A 17,280-nucleotide genomic window follows, 5' to 3' on the forward strand; every position below is an offset into this window, starting at 1 on the left:
CATTATTTACTTTGTTTAGTTGTTATTCGAATCAACTTTCTTAAATTCCGACAATACCCTACGCATTTAAACATTTTACCTCAATTTAGCTCTTTGATTATAACTTTTTTTTCTGTTCCTGTAAACGTAAAAACTGCAGTTTCCTTACTTTTCCATTCGGTAAATTTCAAATTTAAACTTTTTTAAATGTATGAATAATCGCAGCAACGAAGAATTCTTTTTGAAGTGATAAATCTAGTCTAACTAATCTTTTTTGTCAAAAAATCATTACAGAATAAGGAACTGAACATTGTCCTTGAAACCTTCTGCGTACTCAGTAATGTCGTGGTTAAGCTATTTCTTGCTCTCTTGTTTTATTGATATTTATATTACTTGACAATATGTATTTGTGCAGTATTCTTTATGTAAATAAGTGCTGCAAGAGTATGCATACACATGTTTAATCTAATTTCGAAAAATTTGGTTGCCTTTTTGTTTTGAAATAATTATAGATTTACGGGATAAAAATCCTAAACGAACTAAAAGAGTAAAAATAATAAAATAACGGATATTTTTCATACTTAATTTCAAGGTCATTTATCTACCACATCTCGGTGACAGACAGTTAATTCCTATTAGCAACGCTGGCATCTTGAATCGTGTCACTGAAGTAGGAAGTGACGTCAATTGTATCGTCCCGCTTTGAAGCTGACGTCACTGTGACGTCTTTCCTCTTTGTTCGCAATATTTCTTTTAAATACATTAAAAATCAAAGTTCTTTCCATTCTATTCACTTCACGCACTAAAGTACCTAACGCAAAACGTGATATCAAAAGCTTCCAGCTGCAAGAATGAACAATGCAAAGCGAAAACTGGGAATTGCGGTGTTTTGGGTTAAAAAGAAAACTAATGGGCTCAGTAAAAAAGGTATGCTTTTTTCTCTTCTTAAATTTTCTCCCCTAGTATTTTCCGCGTATTTGAATCAGGTACTTATTTTATGTTAGGTATCGTGTTTGTGCTCTGAACGAGCGAAATTAATTAAACACTTTTGTGCATATTTTAAGCCTAAAATTTAAATCCTTTTACACCATATCTCCTCGTGCATTTTCCTCTATCGTATTCCTCTTTCCCCTGAATTTTAGCGACAGATTCAGAAGATTAAAAAAATATTCGCGTAAATTGTCCCTTCCTCAATGCGTTCAGAAAACGAGTTCCTCTAACTTTTAAAATGGACTTGTCTACGTAGCGATTGTTTCCGTCTAACAAATATTCGCAAATTACCTGAGAAGGACACGCCGAACCTTTCCCTTCTAACTGATTTTTCTTCGGGGTCTACTACAACAATCTACCCGTCACGGCGAAGCAAACGCAAACGGACTCCGATTTCGTTGAGTTGGCTGTAAATCTGAACCTTCTTTAATTATTAGATAGATTATAGATGATAGTTATAGATGATTCGGGGACTAAAGAGTGGCAAAGGTAACAGTGAGGACGTACGAGATTCAAGTTATAGTAAAGTTATAGTTATTAAGTAATAGAAATGAAGCTATCTAATTAGAAACTGTAATGCTAATATTGCTATGTATTCTTATTAGAATGTAAGTTTCTCTTAAAGAAAGAATACTCTGATAACTATCAGTAGTTTATTTATGACTGTATTTCATTTGTTATATTTGTGGAAAATGCGCGAGGATATGCTGAAAATCTTTCAAGGTTGTTCAACGTAAATGCTACAAACCCCTGGTTTTTATTTCTGTTTTCGTGATACTGAAGTCATGCTAAATAATAATGACTAATGCACATTAGAAACCGTTCCTTTCTTTCGTAATTAACATTTCTTTTGTTCGAATTTTAGAAAATTTTGCATTCGGTATTTTGAACCGTTTCTCATTAGAATAAACTTGCTTCGAAAAAAATTCGTATTTTTTTTTTTTTTTTTTTTTTCGTATATCTTTACAAAATTGAAAAAAAGTTTCAAAATGCTTAATAAAAAAAATCTTTTAAATTAAATTTAATTAATTTATTTAGACAACGAATGCTAAAAATAGATCAAACAAAGTTCGCATGGAAAGTCATGCCAGACATTGATAGAAATTCCCTATATGACTGTTTACACATTCTGAAATTAGGCTAGAGGAAAAGACTGAAAAATGCAAGCTTTAAAAAATATGTAAGAATTTAGCCAAAACGAATTTAACACTAAAATAATTTAATCATTCTTATTCATTCTGAATAAAATAAAGCGAAAACGACATAACAGCAATATAGTGTCACCATTTTAAAAGAATAGTGACAGACATAGTAAAATCTTTTGTTTTTAAACATGATTGGTCATTTAATCCGGTGATTCTCAACCAGTTTTGCACCATGCACCCCTTTTACCGTTGCTATTCGATCATTCCTCCCCCTTTTCCAAAATCTAAAAAAATATACGCACTTTAATTAAAATTTAGATTATTTTTAACATTCGGTGATTCTCAACCAATTTAAAAGAAAAAGTATAAAAAATTTTGATAAATATAAAACTTGAAAAAAATAGTTTTTTTTTCTCTACATTCCTAAACTCAATACTTAACAGGTAAAAAGGCTAATTGCATCCCCCCTCTGAAATTAGGAATCCCCTTCTGGATTAGACAGTTATAGTAAAGCATAATAGGCTTTGCTGTTGTTGCTAATCTCAGTTGTCTGACCTAATCAGAAGACCACGAAAAGACCACGAATTTTATCGTGGTATGGAAGGCAAGCCGCAGTCTTGCATGTCATTGGCATGAGACTTGATCACTATACAGGTGACAGTGCGATTTTGCGCAATTTCTGCCCACTTTTGAAGGAAATCATCACGGGATCTTGTCCGAGGGTCTCCTATCCTGTTCAACTACCCCTAAGCAACTCGAGAGGAATTTAGTTCGACATATATTTTAAGTGCTAGCTTGCAACACCGGTACTATATGCTTACAAAAAACCGGCCGCCCAACCGAGATAGTGATTAGTGACGTTGACTGCCGCATCGAAGGTCCCGGGTTCGAATCCCGGAGAAGTCATGGATGTTTGTAAATGTATAGTGTCTGTGAGGCATGAGGGCACTCTAAATATGTAGTTATCCGTAAGTCCTCTCGAGAGGTCAGTCGAAGTGAAAGAGGTGTGGGAGACTCTCGGAACCGTCCCTCGGGGCACTTCCCTTCAAAATTGAGGGGTGGAACTGAGTAAAGTGCTCAAGACTCTTGCCAACAATAAGCGCAGTCTGCACTCCTTGCCACGTTGAATTTCGTGGGCTTGTTTTGAAGGTCACTGTCAGACAAGTGAGATAAGTCACAACAACAGCAGCAATACCTTCTCTGAGATTTGAACCCTGGCTTTCCGGCGTATCAATCAGCGTCATTAACAACTATACCTGTTAGATACATGCATTTATAAACATACATGCCTTCTCGGGGATTCGAACAGTTGCTTTTTGGAAGATGAAGAAAACTGTTCTGTTCACATATTAGTTGTACAAGCCTCTAGAAACGGTAAATATTCCAAAAGATTGAAGTTAATTGAAGATCATACAAAATGCTTACCACGTTTCTTTCGTTATTAATTTTTATTATTTACGATGTTTAATTCTATCGCATGTTACGTTCAGTTTAAATTTACCTGCATGTATGATATTAGAAAAATTCTTTTCACATTCTGAAATGCGTCTGGATACTGGATTTGTCATTTCGCCTAGTAAAGTATTTACAGTTACACTACAATATCTGCGGCCTGTTACTTTAAAATAGGCACTTCAAGGTCATAGCACCCATTTTTCATTTTTGATCGTAACATGTGTCGTTATCATGGCAAGGAGGGAATTAAAGAATTTTTTTCAAATTAGAGGATCCGACCTTTTTTTCCACACGAGTAACGATTTCCATTGCGACAAAGCTTAGATTAAATTAAACACATGCAGAAGATTGTTTTGTGTCATTTATTGAATTGTTGGAGATATTATTTAGGGCTATTCTTAACCATTATTAACCATTTATTCAAGAACAAGCATACCTCAATTCACAAAACCGCAGACGTAAAAATTTATAGTAATTTGTAACTTAAAAATTCCTGGACTACAAGTGCTTGGAGGTATAGGAGGAGGTTGTACATATGACTACCTAGAGGCAAGATGGGCGTGCCACCCGTTGTGACGTCAATGTGACGTCAATCCATCGTTTTGACGTCACTTAGTAGTGGTACCTACGCCCACGTAACAGGATCCTCAAGAAAAGGCGGGAAAAGTATTTCCAGTCGAAGAATGTGGATAGTTTGTTATTTTTGTTTAGTATTCAAATGAGAAGGTGTTCCTCTTCATGAAGCGAAGGAAATTTAACAAAAGCCGTTATGCAAGATCGTGTAACATTGAGCAGGATTATAGTTCTTATGACAGATGAGCTTTTAATGATAGATGTTTAATTGTATTAAGTAGTACGAAGTTCGTTTTAAATTCGATCACTATCTAGTTCTTTCCTTTTTGTAGTTTTGTAAAATCTTAGGTTTGGAATTTCCCTTTGTGTTTGAATTTGCCTTTTGAATATCACTTCCCTCCTCCTTTTTCACGCTTTCATAAACTCTTGGGTTTGGAAATTTTTTTTTCGAGAACTTAAATATCTCCCTTTCAGAAACGCATTTGTTATACCAGTACTGTCATATCTTATATTAGAAAAGACGAAGAGAAAACATGTGTGCGCCGTGAACGTAATCAGTTGATCAATATTCATGTTTACAGAATTGATAACTGTTGCCTTACTATTTTACTTTCTTTTACGAAGGAAGTATTGTAATCACGAAAAATTTCGGGTATCATATTTCAGAGAAAATATCCATTTTGACCGCTATCGAATGCAATTTAACGATGTTTTTGTGAGAAATCTGTAGGTAAGGACAGAATAAAGGACTCTTTTTCCCCTGCAAAAAATCTGAAAACTGATTTAAAATAGATTCTGAATAGATTTTTTTTTTGTGGTGTCTGTACGTACGTGTATGTATCTCGCATAACTCAAAAACGAGTAGCCTCAGAACGTTGAAATTTTATATATAGGACTGATAGAACATGTAGATGTGCACCTCCCATTTTGGTTGCAATCAGCAGCACCAAAACTATATAAATATATGTATATATATCCACTCTCTTACTCGGCTCAGTGAGCTCAGTTTCTTTATTCTTATATGTCTGTAAATAGTCCATTTTTTTGCTTTAAAAATGATAAAGTTATGTTGTTCTTACCTTCCGGTTGAGGTTCTTATGCCTTTAGTTAACCTGCATGGTACAGTTGTAGAATTATCAACTATTTAAAAAATGTTTAATTGCGGTTAAGCCTAATTTTTTACCATAGCAGCCATATTTGTTTACATTTGAAACTTAGCAGACTAGTGGATTTGTTGCTAATCTAGAGAAACTAAGCTCCGTAAGTATTATTGCGAATTAAATTATGCTTAATTCATTCTAGAATTATCATTGAAATTATTAAATTATCAAATATATTGACTCAGCATAGCGGCCACAACAAATTAAGTCAGTTTCTACGCCTTCGGTATTTTTTTGCCAAGTAAGACCAAAAGTAAACTTACAGTTTTGGGCATCGAAAAATATGCCTTCTTGCCCACTGGCCGAATAAATTGTTTTTGCTCAGGAACTGTAATATTAATTGTAAAAATTGTTTTTTTTTTTTAATTGTTTGAACCGTACTTGGTGTTTTGTGTTTTTCTATATCTTTCAATTTTTACGGAAAATATTTTGAATTTTTATGTATTTTTGCTTTGCCACGATATCAGAACTGAATTAATTAGTAGCGCATGCGTATTAGGTAAGCGACGCTGAATCGTCTGTGAAAATCTGTTTCTTTTTTATTTGTTTAATTTCTTTTGAACATCGTTTTAGATTTATTATAGTATTTGAATAGAACATGCGGTAATCCTTCAGATGATATAATTTTTGTGCACTCTGAGTTATAAAATGAATGAGATGTAACTCTGTTAAGTGAACTTAGAGCTAAGGTGTTGCTATGGTAAATAAATATAATAAATTTTAGAGAGTGTATTTATTTTACTGTGGTTTATGCATTATCCACGAAGTAGACTTAATTCAAAATTTGTTAACTGTTAATTCAATATGTTTAAATGAAATGCAGGAAAATTGTGTATAATTTAATATTCTGTACATGGAAGTCATATGGTGTACAAATCAGATTTTTTTATATTTGCTATACTATTTATATTTCGGATACAAAATAATGAAAGTATCCAGATGATGAAAATATTCGTATTTGCTGCGGGTATCTTCATCTCGAAAAGTTGTTACTGCTTGGAGTTGTAAAATATTTTGCTAACAACTTCGAAACCATTATAACTAAGAACATGGCGTATGGCTTAGCTAAGCATACCGCAAACTCTTGTCTTTTAACTAAACAGAGTGGCAAGGGCATTAATTTATGAATACATTTTCCCGCAAGTTAAACGAATCTGAACGACTGTTGTAAGACTTTTTCCAGAAAATGTCCCTAGTGGCAAAGGAGATCTGCGTGCATCAAGATTTGCTTTAGTCTTATTTTAAATGAAATAAGCACGAAATAAAAACATTCATGAAACTGAAGATGTTAGACCGAATTTAAATCAGATAAATTTAAAATCAGAATGAGTGAAACTGAAGATAGTTGAAGTATTACTAAAATTATACGCATTTCGTTTTGGCAGAAAAGTGAAGTATTCTAATCTAAATTAAGTTCCAATATCTGACTTTCAGTTAGCTTTATGATGTAAGAAAAAGCATTTTATATCATGCATTCCTGAGTTACAGAAACTAAAAAAGTCCGTATATTAATCTCAGAAAAATTTCATTCGTATTAATATTTTAAAACCTACATAGGGGTTCAAAGAAGACTCCAAAACTGAACTAACACTACATTCTTCAGATTTCCATAACATAGTATTTGACTGTATTTTATTTTCTGATGTGAATTTGTGATAATGTGATGAACGATAATTTGCGATACTTAAAAAGAAATCTCTGCAATTTTTTTTATGAAATTTTAGTCAGATTTTCGGGATTTACATTACTTTAAAAATATATTACGATGTTAAATGCTTTAAGAAAAATGACTGGAGATAAAAATAAGTAAGGCTGTTAGTTCGAAAATAAAAAAATAGATTTACTGAGAATACGATATAAGAATTATATAGTAAATTGTTTTCGCTGGGAAAAAATATTTTAAAGATATACAAAATTAGAAAATTTTATTTCAAGTTATTTTTTAAGGTAATAAAAAAATCCGCGAAACGTACGATTTCTGTAGTATTTTTATGTAAATTTCCTGGATATGCGCTAAAAGATAAAGAACCACCAAAGAATCTTTTTAGAACAAGAATTTCTACAATAAGGATTAACTGACCGAATGCATTTTGGGAAACTGCACCTTAGGTATTGTGTACTTTAGGAGGAGGGTATTTTCGAATTTTTTGAAAATCTGTTGATTTTATTTTCAGACTATTTAAAGGATGTTTTAAAATTGGTGTGTTTTAAAATTTGAATTAAAAATGTTGTTTTTTAAAATTGGCGTATTTTAAAATTTCAATATTTAAAATTGTATCGGATATAAAGTTTTGAATCTTTCACAGATTATAAAATAGACTTTTTGCTCTCTTTTAAAATAAGAATGATTAAAAAATAATAATTCGGCGATTTTACACATTTAAAAAAAATATGTTGCAGACGGGAGATGAAACATTTTGAGTTTTCATTTTGCACTTAAAGACGAAGTTCGCCATCTTTGTGCACTTAATGACCAATTGGCGATATTCGTTTTCTCATGTTGTTGTTGTCTTGTCCACGTATTTCATTGAAGAATGATTGCGAGAGCCTCAAGGGGGTTGGACTTCTACTTCCACCCCAATGTGCTTTTATGCCGGAAAGACACTATACATTTATAAAGATTCTGTGCCTTCTCCGGGATTGGAACTCAGGCCCGTCGGTACCGCAGTAACTACTATAACGTCTGGGTGTAACCACTATAACGTCGTTTGGCTTCGTTTTCTCATTTTAGCTTCAAATAAAGTTTTGTTAACTAACACTGTTATTACATCAAATTTCTAAATCTGAATATCTAAATCACGTTCACACATACAGATACATAGCCCGAACAGTGAGATCATACAGATCTTCACAGTTTGGGCTACCTTAATCGGTTTGATTTCATGGAGTTCTTACTATTATAAACAGGGAAGACCTTTTGATAATCAGTCAGTACCGTCAGCCACACTTTTATGTTTTGTAACTAATACAGTACCATGTATTAGGAATCATGTACAGTACCATATATTAGTTCCAACTCATTAAAGAACTGGTAAGAGCAGGATAAGAAATTTCTTGCTGTGGACCAGCGTGACACAGAAGTATCAAAGTATCCTTCAAAATAGCAATGAATAACTATTTTAATATAAATAATTAACATAATATAAATACAGCAAAATGACTAATCAATATGTATTATAAAAGTAGATGTATAGTGTGCGTGCCGCTAAAACTAAAAAACGATTCCCGGTACGATTTAGTTATATGGTGTAGTAGCCCTCTATGCCCCATCCATGAAGTTTTCCGTTTCTACCTCAAGGGCTGGAAATTTCCCTCTAGAAATTTATGGAACAGTCCAGAGCATTCAAGAGTTTTCCAGAACATCCCGTGACATTATGAAATGTTGTGGAGTGTTCGGGAATAGTCTGGAACGTTAGGGAACATCCCAGATCATTGTGGAACATTCCATAACACTCTCAAATGTTTTGGAATGTTCTATAACATTGCAAACTATTCGAAGCCTTTTTTATATGGATAGGGCTACTCAATGTTAGGGGTATATAAAACAAGATCCGTTGTAGGTTCTTATCAGTGAAGTGCAGTGAGTGAATAAAAACAAACAGTGAGTAACCAAAGTGATACAGTGACTAAAATCTAAAATAAAGTGTGTAAAGTGTAACAGAGAATACACAAATCGATTGACACGATCGTAAACGATGAAGAAAGGGATAACTTCTCTACAGAATTTTAAAACTTTTTTGCAAGTACCAGGAATGCCATTACACTGTCTTAGACTGAAAATTGGATATCCCATGATTCTACTCAGAAATCTCAACTCACCAAAGCTATGTAATGGAACAAGGATGGTCGTCTAGCAGCTATCGAATAACATTATCGAAGCCGAACTTATGACTGGAAAGGATAAAGGACCCATAGTGTTTATCCCCAGAATACCACTGACATCTACTAAATTCCCATTTCAATTTAAAGGACTGCAATTTCTAATTAAATTACCCCATAGTTTTACAATTAACAAAGCGCAAGGACAAACTTTAAAACATTGCGGCATCAACCTCAAAGACTCCTACTTTTCTCACCATTCAGTTATACATAGCTTGCCCTCGAGTAAAAATTCGAAAACTTTTTGCATATATACCGCGAACAACAAAGTGAAAAATGTTGGTTACAAATAAGTACTGTAAATAGTTACAATATGTTTTCAATAAAAAGCTTTTACCTCTTAAAGTTTATCCTTTTATTCCAACTACCATCACAATCTCATATCAACCCCCTGAGCGAAGCCGGGCACCCCAGGCTAGTTTAATATAAATGCAGCAAGAAACATATAAGTACTTTCACAACATTTTAATTAGTAAGATGCAAACATTAGCTTATGAATTCATAATGGTTCATAACGTTTCTAGAAATTATTTGGCCGAAGCTTTGTTCCTAATCTTAACACTCGAAGGACTTCCCTCATTCTCAAGCGGGAGGGGGGGAATTTCATAGAGTCGGGAAGGGGAATATGGTCAGCCTTTTATTTACCAATTAAGTATTTTGTTTTATTTTATGAATATAAAAAACTGCTTTTATTCAAGTTATGGTATTTAACATTTCTCTACTTTTTCTTGCTTTATTATAAAACACATTTAAAAGAATCTAAATTTAAATAAACCACTGCTATAAGATGAAACATTATATAGTAAATGTAATATTGCAGGCGTAAATGGATAATTAGCCAGGATGGACGTGATTCCAGCTACGTAATCTGTACGGATTCACTCTCTTCCCTGGAGTCCCTTAAAAATACCCCTTTATGTAATGATATTAATATTAATAACGTTAATATACAACAGTCTCTCGGAGATCTGGAGAAGAAGGTTATTTCAGTGTTTTTTACATTTGTCCTTGGTCATTTGGGTAATTATGGAAACGAGAGATCTGATTGGCTTGCTAAAAATGCAACTAAAAATAATATAAATGTTGATGTAAATATCCCAAAATCTTATTTCAAAAAAACATTCAAAGCTAAAATGAATGAGCAGTGGAACTGTGATTATATCTCTTCTGATAAGGGATCTGTTACAAAAACATTCTTCCCAACTATTTTTGAGACTGAAAAGTAAGGACTTGTTGCTCAATTTTAAAGTTACGCAGGTTTTGTCTCGACATGGTAAGTTTAATGTTTATCTTGAACGGTTTAAGCTGACGTCCTCCATTTTGTGTTATTGCAATTTTAGCGTTCAGCAAAGTGTTTTCCACCTGCTTTTTGACTGCTCATTGCTTTATAAAGCAAGAAATCTATTGAAATGCAGAATAAAATTAATTGGAATTCATTGGCCGCCGAAATGTTATGATTTTGTATCTTCAGCTTCGGCCTACCGAGCTTTCAACGATTTTCTTGACTTTTATTTTAAACATTGTAAATGATTTCTTTATACATTTTTATACTTTTGTGTTTAGTGTATGATTTCATTGTATTATTGAAAATTGATGTTATTACTTACAATTTTGCCTTTTTTACTTACGATTTGTAAGTCTCGTGTAATACTTGTGGTGCACAAGGATTTCTTTTTCTTTAAATTAAAAAAAAAAATATTACAGGCTATGATGTAATATTATATGCTATATTTATGCTATAGATATGTAGTATTTATGCTATAGATGTATATGCTATAAGATGCAAATGTAAAATTAGGCAAAATAGCGATGAAGTGTGGCATGGATATATTCAGTTTTCTTTTAAAGTGGGGGGAAATTCCGCGGATTTCTTTTCCTCCTGAAGAACAGCAACCTGTATCGGATCATCCTTCAAAATCGATAGAATTGTTCAAAATTTAAACCCATTTCTTTGCCTAATTTTTAATGGTTGACTAAAATCGAAAACAAGCTGTTTAGCAATATAAACTACTGTTTGGCGGCATTCGTTTTATACTTGAAAATGTTTATAATGTATTTTAAACTTATTGGCGACTTTATCGCTTATTTGGCGACTTTATTTCAGTCTGTTAACTTTTATAATACTTTGATCATATTAACCGAATTGCCGATCAAAACAAAGGACGTATTTTCCATGTGCAAACGAGCGGGACTTAGGCAATTCAATAACAATATCCGAATGGTAACATTAACCGCAATCACATTAAGCGGCGCCTACTGCAATCAACTAAAAGAAAGCTACTCTTTAAAACTGTCTTGCAAATTTGCTACGATTTAAATAAGCTCAATGACCTATTGACTTTCTTCAACCCATTCATAAAAGTGAAAATTCGTGGGCGATGGACGTTAGACGCCTTCGTTGTGCTTCCGACGACAACAGAACGTGCAACGCATAGAGATAGGACCTCGACATTTAGGTGGACAGTGGGCGTGACTCATTTGCAAGATCAAGGACGAAGCTTATGACGCGGTACGCGCAGAGTAAAATCGGAAACTGAGTCATAAGCGAATATTGCTAATTTTTGTTTTTTAGACACTTAATTGTAATGACGAGGTGAATCAGACATATACAATATTCTGTTTGTATGCTCAGTGATATCATCTGATCACCACGAGTGCTGGATTTAGGCGTGAAATAATAAACGAATTTATGAAAACTTACTTGTTCCCTGATGCTGGTACAGCTCCCAGGTGGAGAAACATTGTTGCGTGCGTACGGGTTTATAATGAATTGAATGCATACAGAACCGACGATAGCTTCATAAAATTTATTTTACCAAAAGAAATATTTTAGAGTTCTGGTATTTTCCTCAGAAATACCCGTATAGCTCTTCTCATTATCAGAGATTACAATCAGTAGTTTCACTTCAATTTACTAAAGAATGTTAAACACGACGCGATGCAAAGCGCAACTAAAGAGCGAAGCTTATACGGATATCTCAGTACTCCGAATTCAGCTCTGAACTAGCAACTGAAAAATTAACCCTCTCTTCCGTCTTTCAGGTTTTCCCCTGGCAGCCGAGAAATCTTTAGTATATACCTTTTCCTCGAAATAACTTAAAAGAATATGAAGGATGGACAGGGTTACAGTTACATACACGAATCAATTACAGTTATTCAATTACAATACTAATTACAGTCATAAAGGGACCGGACCAAAATGTTGCCAAATGGTCGCCAACTTTGGTGATTTTTCTCTATTTCACGCCAAATGTAGTGACAAAAATTAGTCGCCAAACCCATCTCTAGCTTGGCGATATCTCGCCAATTTAGCGAGATAGCCATTTACTTCAATGTTAAATAGACTGGCTCCTTCAATCGTATTTTTTCAGGCGAAGCTTCATCTCTTTCAAGCGTTTCATGTTAGATTAGACACAAAATACTACAATTTCAATAAAATTATTTACATACATATAAAATTCGTAACAATATGTATACATTCTTCATAAACGTGGAAAAGTATGTATATTTGTAAAAGATTAATAAAGTACTTTATAAGGTATTTCTCCCGCCTTCTTAGCATGCCTTCGTGGTGTAATTGTCAGCACGCTCGGCGCGTGTTCGAGAGGCTCGTGGTTTGAGTGCCGGCGAGAGCATTGCTCATTTTTCATCTCCTGCTTCCGGTTTTGGTTGTGGTTTTTGTGTGCTTCGTTAAAAGTGCTAAAATCTTGGTCATTATACCACTTGTGTTTGTGAAAATGTGATTCTTCCATGGATTACTAGTTCCGTTTGCGATATTTGTGGTATTTTTTCCGCGAAGAAGGTAAATCTTCGAGGATAGGAAGACTTTTAAAATTGTTGCTGTCCGCCGACTTCATTTGCATATTCAGAGTAAGCATTGTCTCTCAAGGTTTTTATATACCGTGCAAGTAACTTTTGAGTATAAAATAGGATTTTATATGTGTCAAAAATATTTTATGTTCTATCATCGGTTCTATTTATTGAAAATCGTGGCTTTGGTACTTGTATGAAAAATGTTATATGCATTTGTAATTTTCAGTATGCGTTAGGCTTAGTGTGGCGGATATATGTTAACACCAGGTATTTGGTGCATCATCAACTTAATTCTTTCTACCCGCCGGTATTGCGCCTAAAGAGCCTAACAGGCAACGCCCCGACCATGAAACGCAGTCGCCCAGTGCTCCAATAATAGATAAGCCACAGAAACAGAGCAGTACACGACAGCTAGACGTTGATATAACTTTGGTAGATGCCAGTACAGAGTATCAGGAGGCTTCGAAGTACTATACTAATCTAATTGGATATTTAAATAGAGACGACATTTCCACAAAAACAAACAAAAAGATACGAGGTTTCTTTGACTTATGTTAAGAATAGTCTCGAGGCAGAGTTACAAAATAGCCACTTTGGAAAGACAAATTGAACAAACTAAGATTATAGAGACATTCATCCAAGGAATAGTCGCCACTCAAATGTTGTCTTATGCAGAAGTTGCAAGATCTCGACGGCCATCCAGAAGTAGTTCTAGATCTAGACGATCACAATCGAGAACACGACGAGAGACAGAGCATGTATTACAAGTCTATCCTAAGACTGTGGTAGCACATCCGACGAGGTAAAGGAGAAACAGGTGAAGTACATAGATCCAGGGAAATTCAAAGTAGACGTCAAGAATATAAAGAGAGTCAACAAAGGAGGGCTCCTAGTAGAAGTTACGAAAAAGGAAGAACTGGCAATACTTAAAGCAGCCATAAATGAAAATCGGAAGCTGAAGGACGTAGTGGAGACGAAACATCCACAAAAAAGAAACCCCATAATAATAGTGTACAATGTCAACGAGAACATTAATAAAGACGAGATAGTAAACTTCATTAAAACACAGAACACCGACCTAGCAGAAAGTGAATTAGAGGTTCTGTTCGCCATGAAGGCCCGCTTTGGACAGCACTGGGTTCTATCTAAAGACCCTGTAGCTTTTAAGATCCTTATGAAAACGAGGGAGTTTAACATACAATGGACAAAAAAACAACGTAAGGGAGTTTATAAAGGTTTCGCAATGTGTCAAATGCCTTGGGTATAACCACCCAGAGAAATATTGCAAGGAAGATAAAGTCTGTGCCGGATGCGGCTCCACAGATCACGAGAAGACCAATGGTGACCAGAAGACAGTCAGCTGGGTCAACTGCACAAAGGTGAATAAACGATATAATACAGGCCTCGATGCCCAACATTGATAGCCGAGATAAGAAATGCCCATGCTACCTAAAAGAGCTCGAACGACTAAAACAACCAACATATTATGGAAAGTATCCAAATAATCCAGATTAATCTTAAGCACTCCAGGAGTGCAACAGAAAACTTAAAGATAAATTTTGAACAGAACGACAAACTCAAAGTAGCATGTATCCAGGAACCGTACACAGTACAGAACAAACTGTACGGGTTCCCCACAAAAATATAGGAGGTTCTACTCTCGAACAGACGCAAAACCTGCAGTGATTATAGCGGATTCAAATCTCCCAGTTCTGGAATTTTTCATCTCTCCGGAGATAATAACGCTTGCAATAGGCAGTGACTCAAGATTTATACTAATCACGGTATACTGTTCCCCATCGCCGGACATTGCAACAATCTTGAACTCTGGAAAGGTTTATGCAGGATAATAACAACATGACTACAGTAATTACCGGAGATTTCAATGCCAAAAGTCCCCTATAGGGCTCACATAATACGGACACACGAGGCCTCAAAGTATGAGAATTCATAGCCAGCACTGGACTATCGATTGTCAACAAGATAGGGGATACGTCAACTATCGCAGGAGTAAGTAGCAACAGCTGGATTGACCTCACACTTATCATCAGTTGAGACAGAATCCGGATCGATAATTGGAATGTAACGGACGAAGCAAACAATAGCGATCATAATAATATCTATTTTGACGTCTCCAGCATTCATTACCCAACATGGAGAAGATCGAAAATCAATGTGCGACATACCGACTGGCTACGTTTCACAAGGTATGTCTCAAAATCTCTAGCTGACCCTAGAAATCTGACAACTGTCGAAGAAATCGATAAATATATAAGAGAAGTTACCACTAGTCTCCATGAGATCTATCAAAGAACGGTTCTTTCACATAACTCGAAACCAAGATCGCGCACCTGTCCATGGTGGACAAAGGATCTCACTATTCTGAGAAAAAAGGTTAAAGCAACAAGGAAGAGATTCCAAAAAACAACTGGAGAGGAAATTAGAGAAATAATGAGGTTCCATTTTCCAGAAGACGACCCCAACCAGGACTCTACATATCACGCAGATATCCATGCCGAATCAACCGAAATTCCAAACTCGGAAGACGATCAGCCATTCACACTCGAAGAATTGCAAAGTACAATAAACTCAGCATGCAGAGGTAAAGCTCATGGTCTGGATGGCCTCACGATTAAAATCATAGAAGAGCTTAGGCTCGCGGACGACAAACAAATTCTAATACTCTTTAACAAGCGCCTTGAATTAGGCTATTTTCCAAAGGAATGGAAAAACGCATAGCTAGTATTGTTCCAGAAAGAGGGAAAACCAAAGTCCATGCCCGGTTCTTACAGACCTATCTGCTTACTCTCAGCGTGAGGCAAAGTTCTTGACAAGATGCTTACGCAGAGATTAACGTATTACCTGGTAAAAAACAAACTACTAAACCCCACCCAATTCGGGTTTACTAAAGGGCAAAGCATCACCGACGCTCTCAACCGTGTCCAAGACATCATCTTAAATAACAGATAAAATAACCTTCATACGTGTATAATATCGCTTGACGTAGTGTTAGCATTCAATAAACTATGGTGTCCAGCGCTCAAAACAAAACTAAAAGACCTGCGATGTCCAAAGAAGCTTTACCAACTGATCACAAGCTAACTCACAGAACGTCAAGTGACCTACAAAAGAGACGCCCTAAATATTACGATGAATTACCACAAAGGAGCCCCACAGGGGTCTAATATTGGACCCATCCTGTGGGACATAATTGCAGACTCAGCGCTGAACATCAACTTTGGAGATAGTGCCAAGATACAAGCTTACGACGACGATGTTATACTTATAATAGACGGAGGCAATAGGACAACAATAGAGCGTAAAGCAGACGTAGCACTCAAATTGCTTACAAAGTGGAGTCAAAACAACAAACTGTGTTTCAGTATTGGAAAGACATGGACGCGAATCCACCACGCATAAAGTGCGAAGGGCAACCACTGCGACGTCAGGATACCATTAAATACCTCGGATTCACGCTTAATAAGGAGCTCACGTGGGTATCACATCTTACGGAAGTCCGAGATAAGACGCATCGAATCATCAATAAACTAAACAGGATAATCACAGACAAGTGGAGCCAAAAGGGGCGCCTGTTAAAACATCTATACCTAAATGCAATTGAACGCATGATCCTCTACGGCTGCCTAGTCTGGCACAGCAAGAATATGTCAAAAACTACAACAAATACAGCGAGTAATCCTGTTAAAAATCACCAGTGCGTATAGCACCACATCAACGGCAGCACTTCAGGTTTTAGGTGTCACGCTCCCACTGGACCTAAAAACAAAATTAGAAAGATCAATCTATCGACTAGAAAGAGACTACAACACTATCGACAACAACACTACAAAGAGGACCTTCACACTAAAGAAGATTTACATCTATCCTATGCCAGAATAGAAAGCTTCCAAGATCCCCCTGTCTTACACCCAGGAGATCTACCCATCCTTCCCTGGTGCAAATCTCCACACTCAGGACAACAAAGAGACATTTTCTTTGAAGGATAAAAAATTTGAGGACGAGTAGGGGCAGCGTTCACGGTCTTTTCTAATGAAGAAATTTATCAGTCACAATTCCGTCTAAGCAACCATGCTTCAGTCTTCCAAGCCGATGTGTAACGTGTATACGAGCCAGTTTTCCTTAGAAAGTCCTCCACGAAGGCATCCCTCCTCTTAGGCAGATAGCCCTCGAGGCTTTGCCATAATCACACACACACACTTCCAAGCCGAGTCCCTCGCACTCAAAGAAGCAGCACTATGTACGCAACCAGTACGCAACCAGCAGCT

At 35.6% G+C, this 17,280-nt stretch overlaps 1 protein-coding gene across 1 annotated transcript in view; it reads left to right on the forward strand.

The window, feature by feature from the left end:
* The first annotated feature begins 777 nt into the window (after positions 1 to 777).
* Positions 778 to 17,280, forward strand: part of LOC118196290 (uncharacterized) — a 208,566-nt gene continuing 192,063 nt past the window's right edge. The window contains exon 1 of the mRNA XM_035367718.2: positions 778 to 906. The gene's annotated coding sequence lies outside the window, so the exon portion shown is untranslated. The remainder of the gene's footprint in view (positions 907 to 17,280) is intronic.

This window comes from Stegodyphus dumicola, chromosome 12 (genome assembly GCF_044657685.1).
Source record: "Stegodyphus dumicola isolate Sdum_Otavi_A_Nest chromosome 12, ASM4465768v1".
NCBI lineage: Eukaryota > Metazoa > Arthropoda > Arachnida > Araneae > Eresidae > Stegodyphus > Stegodyphus dumicola.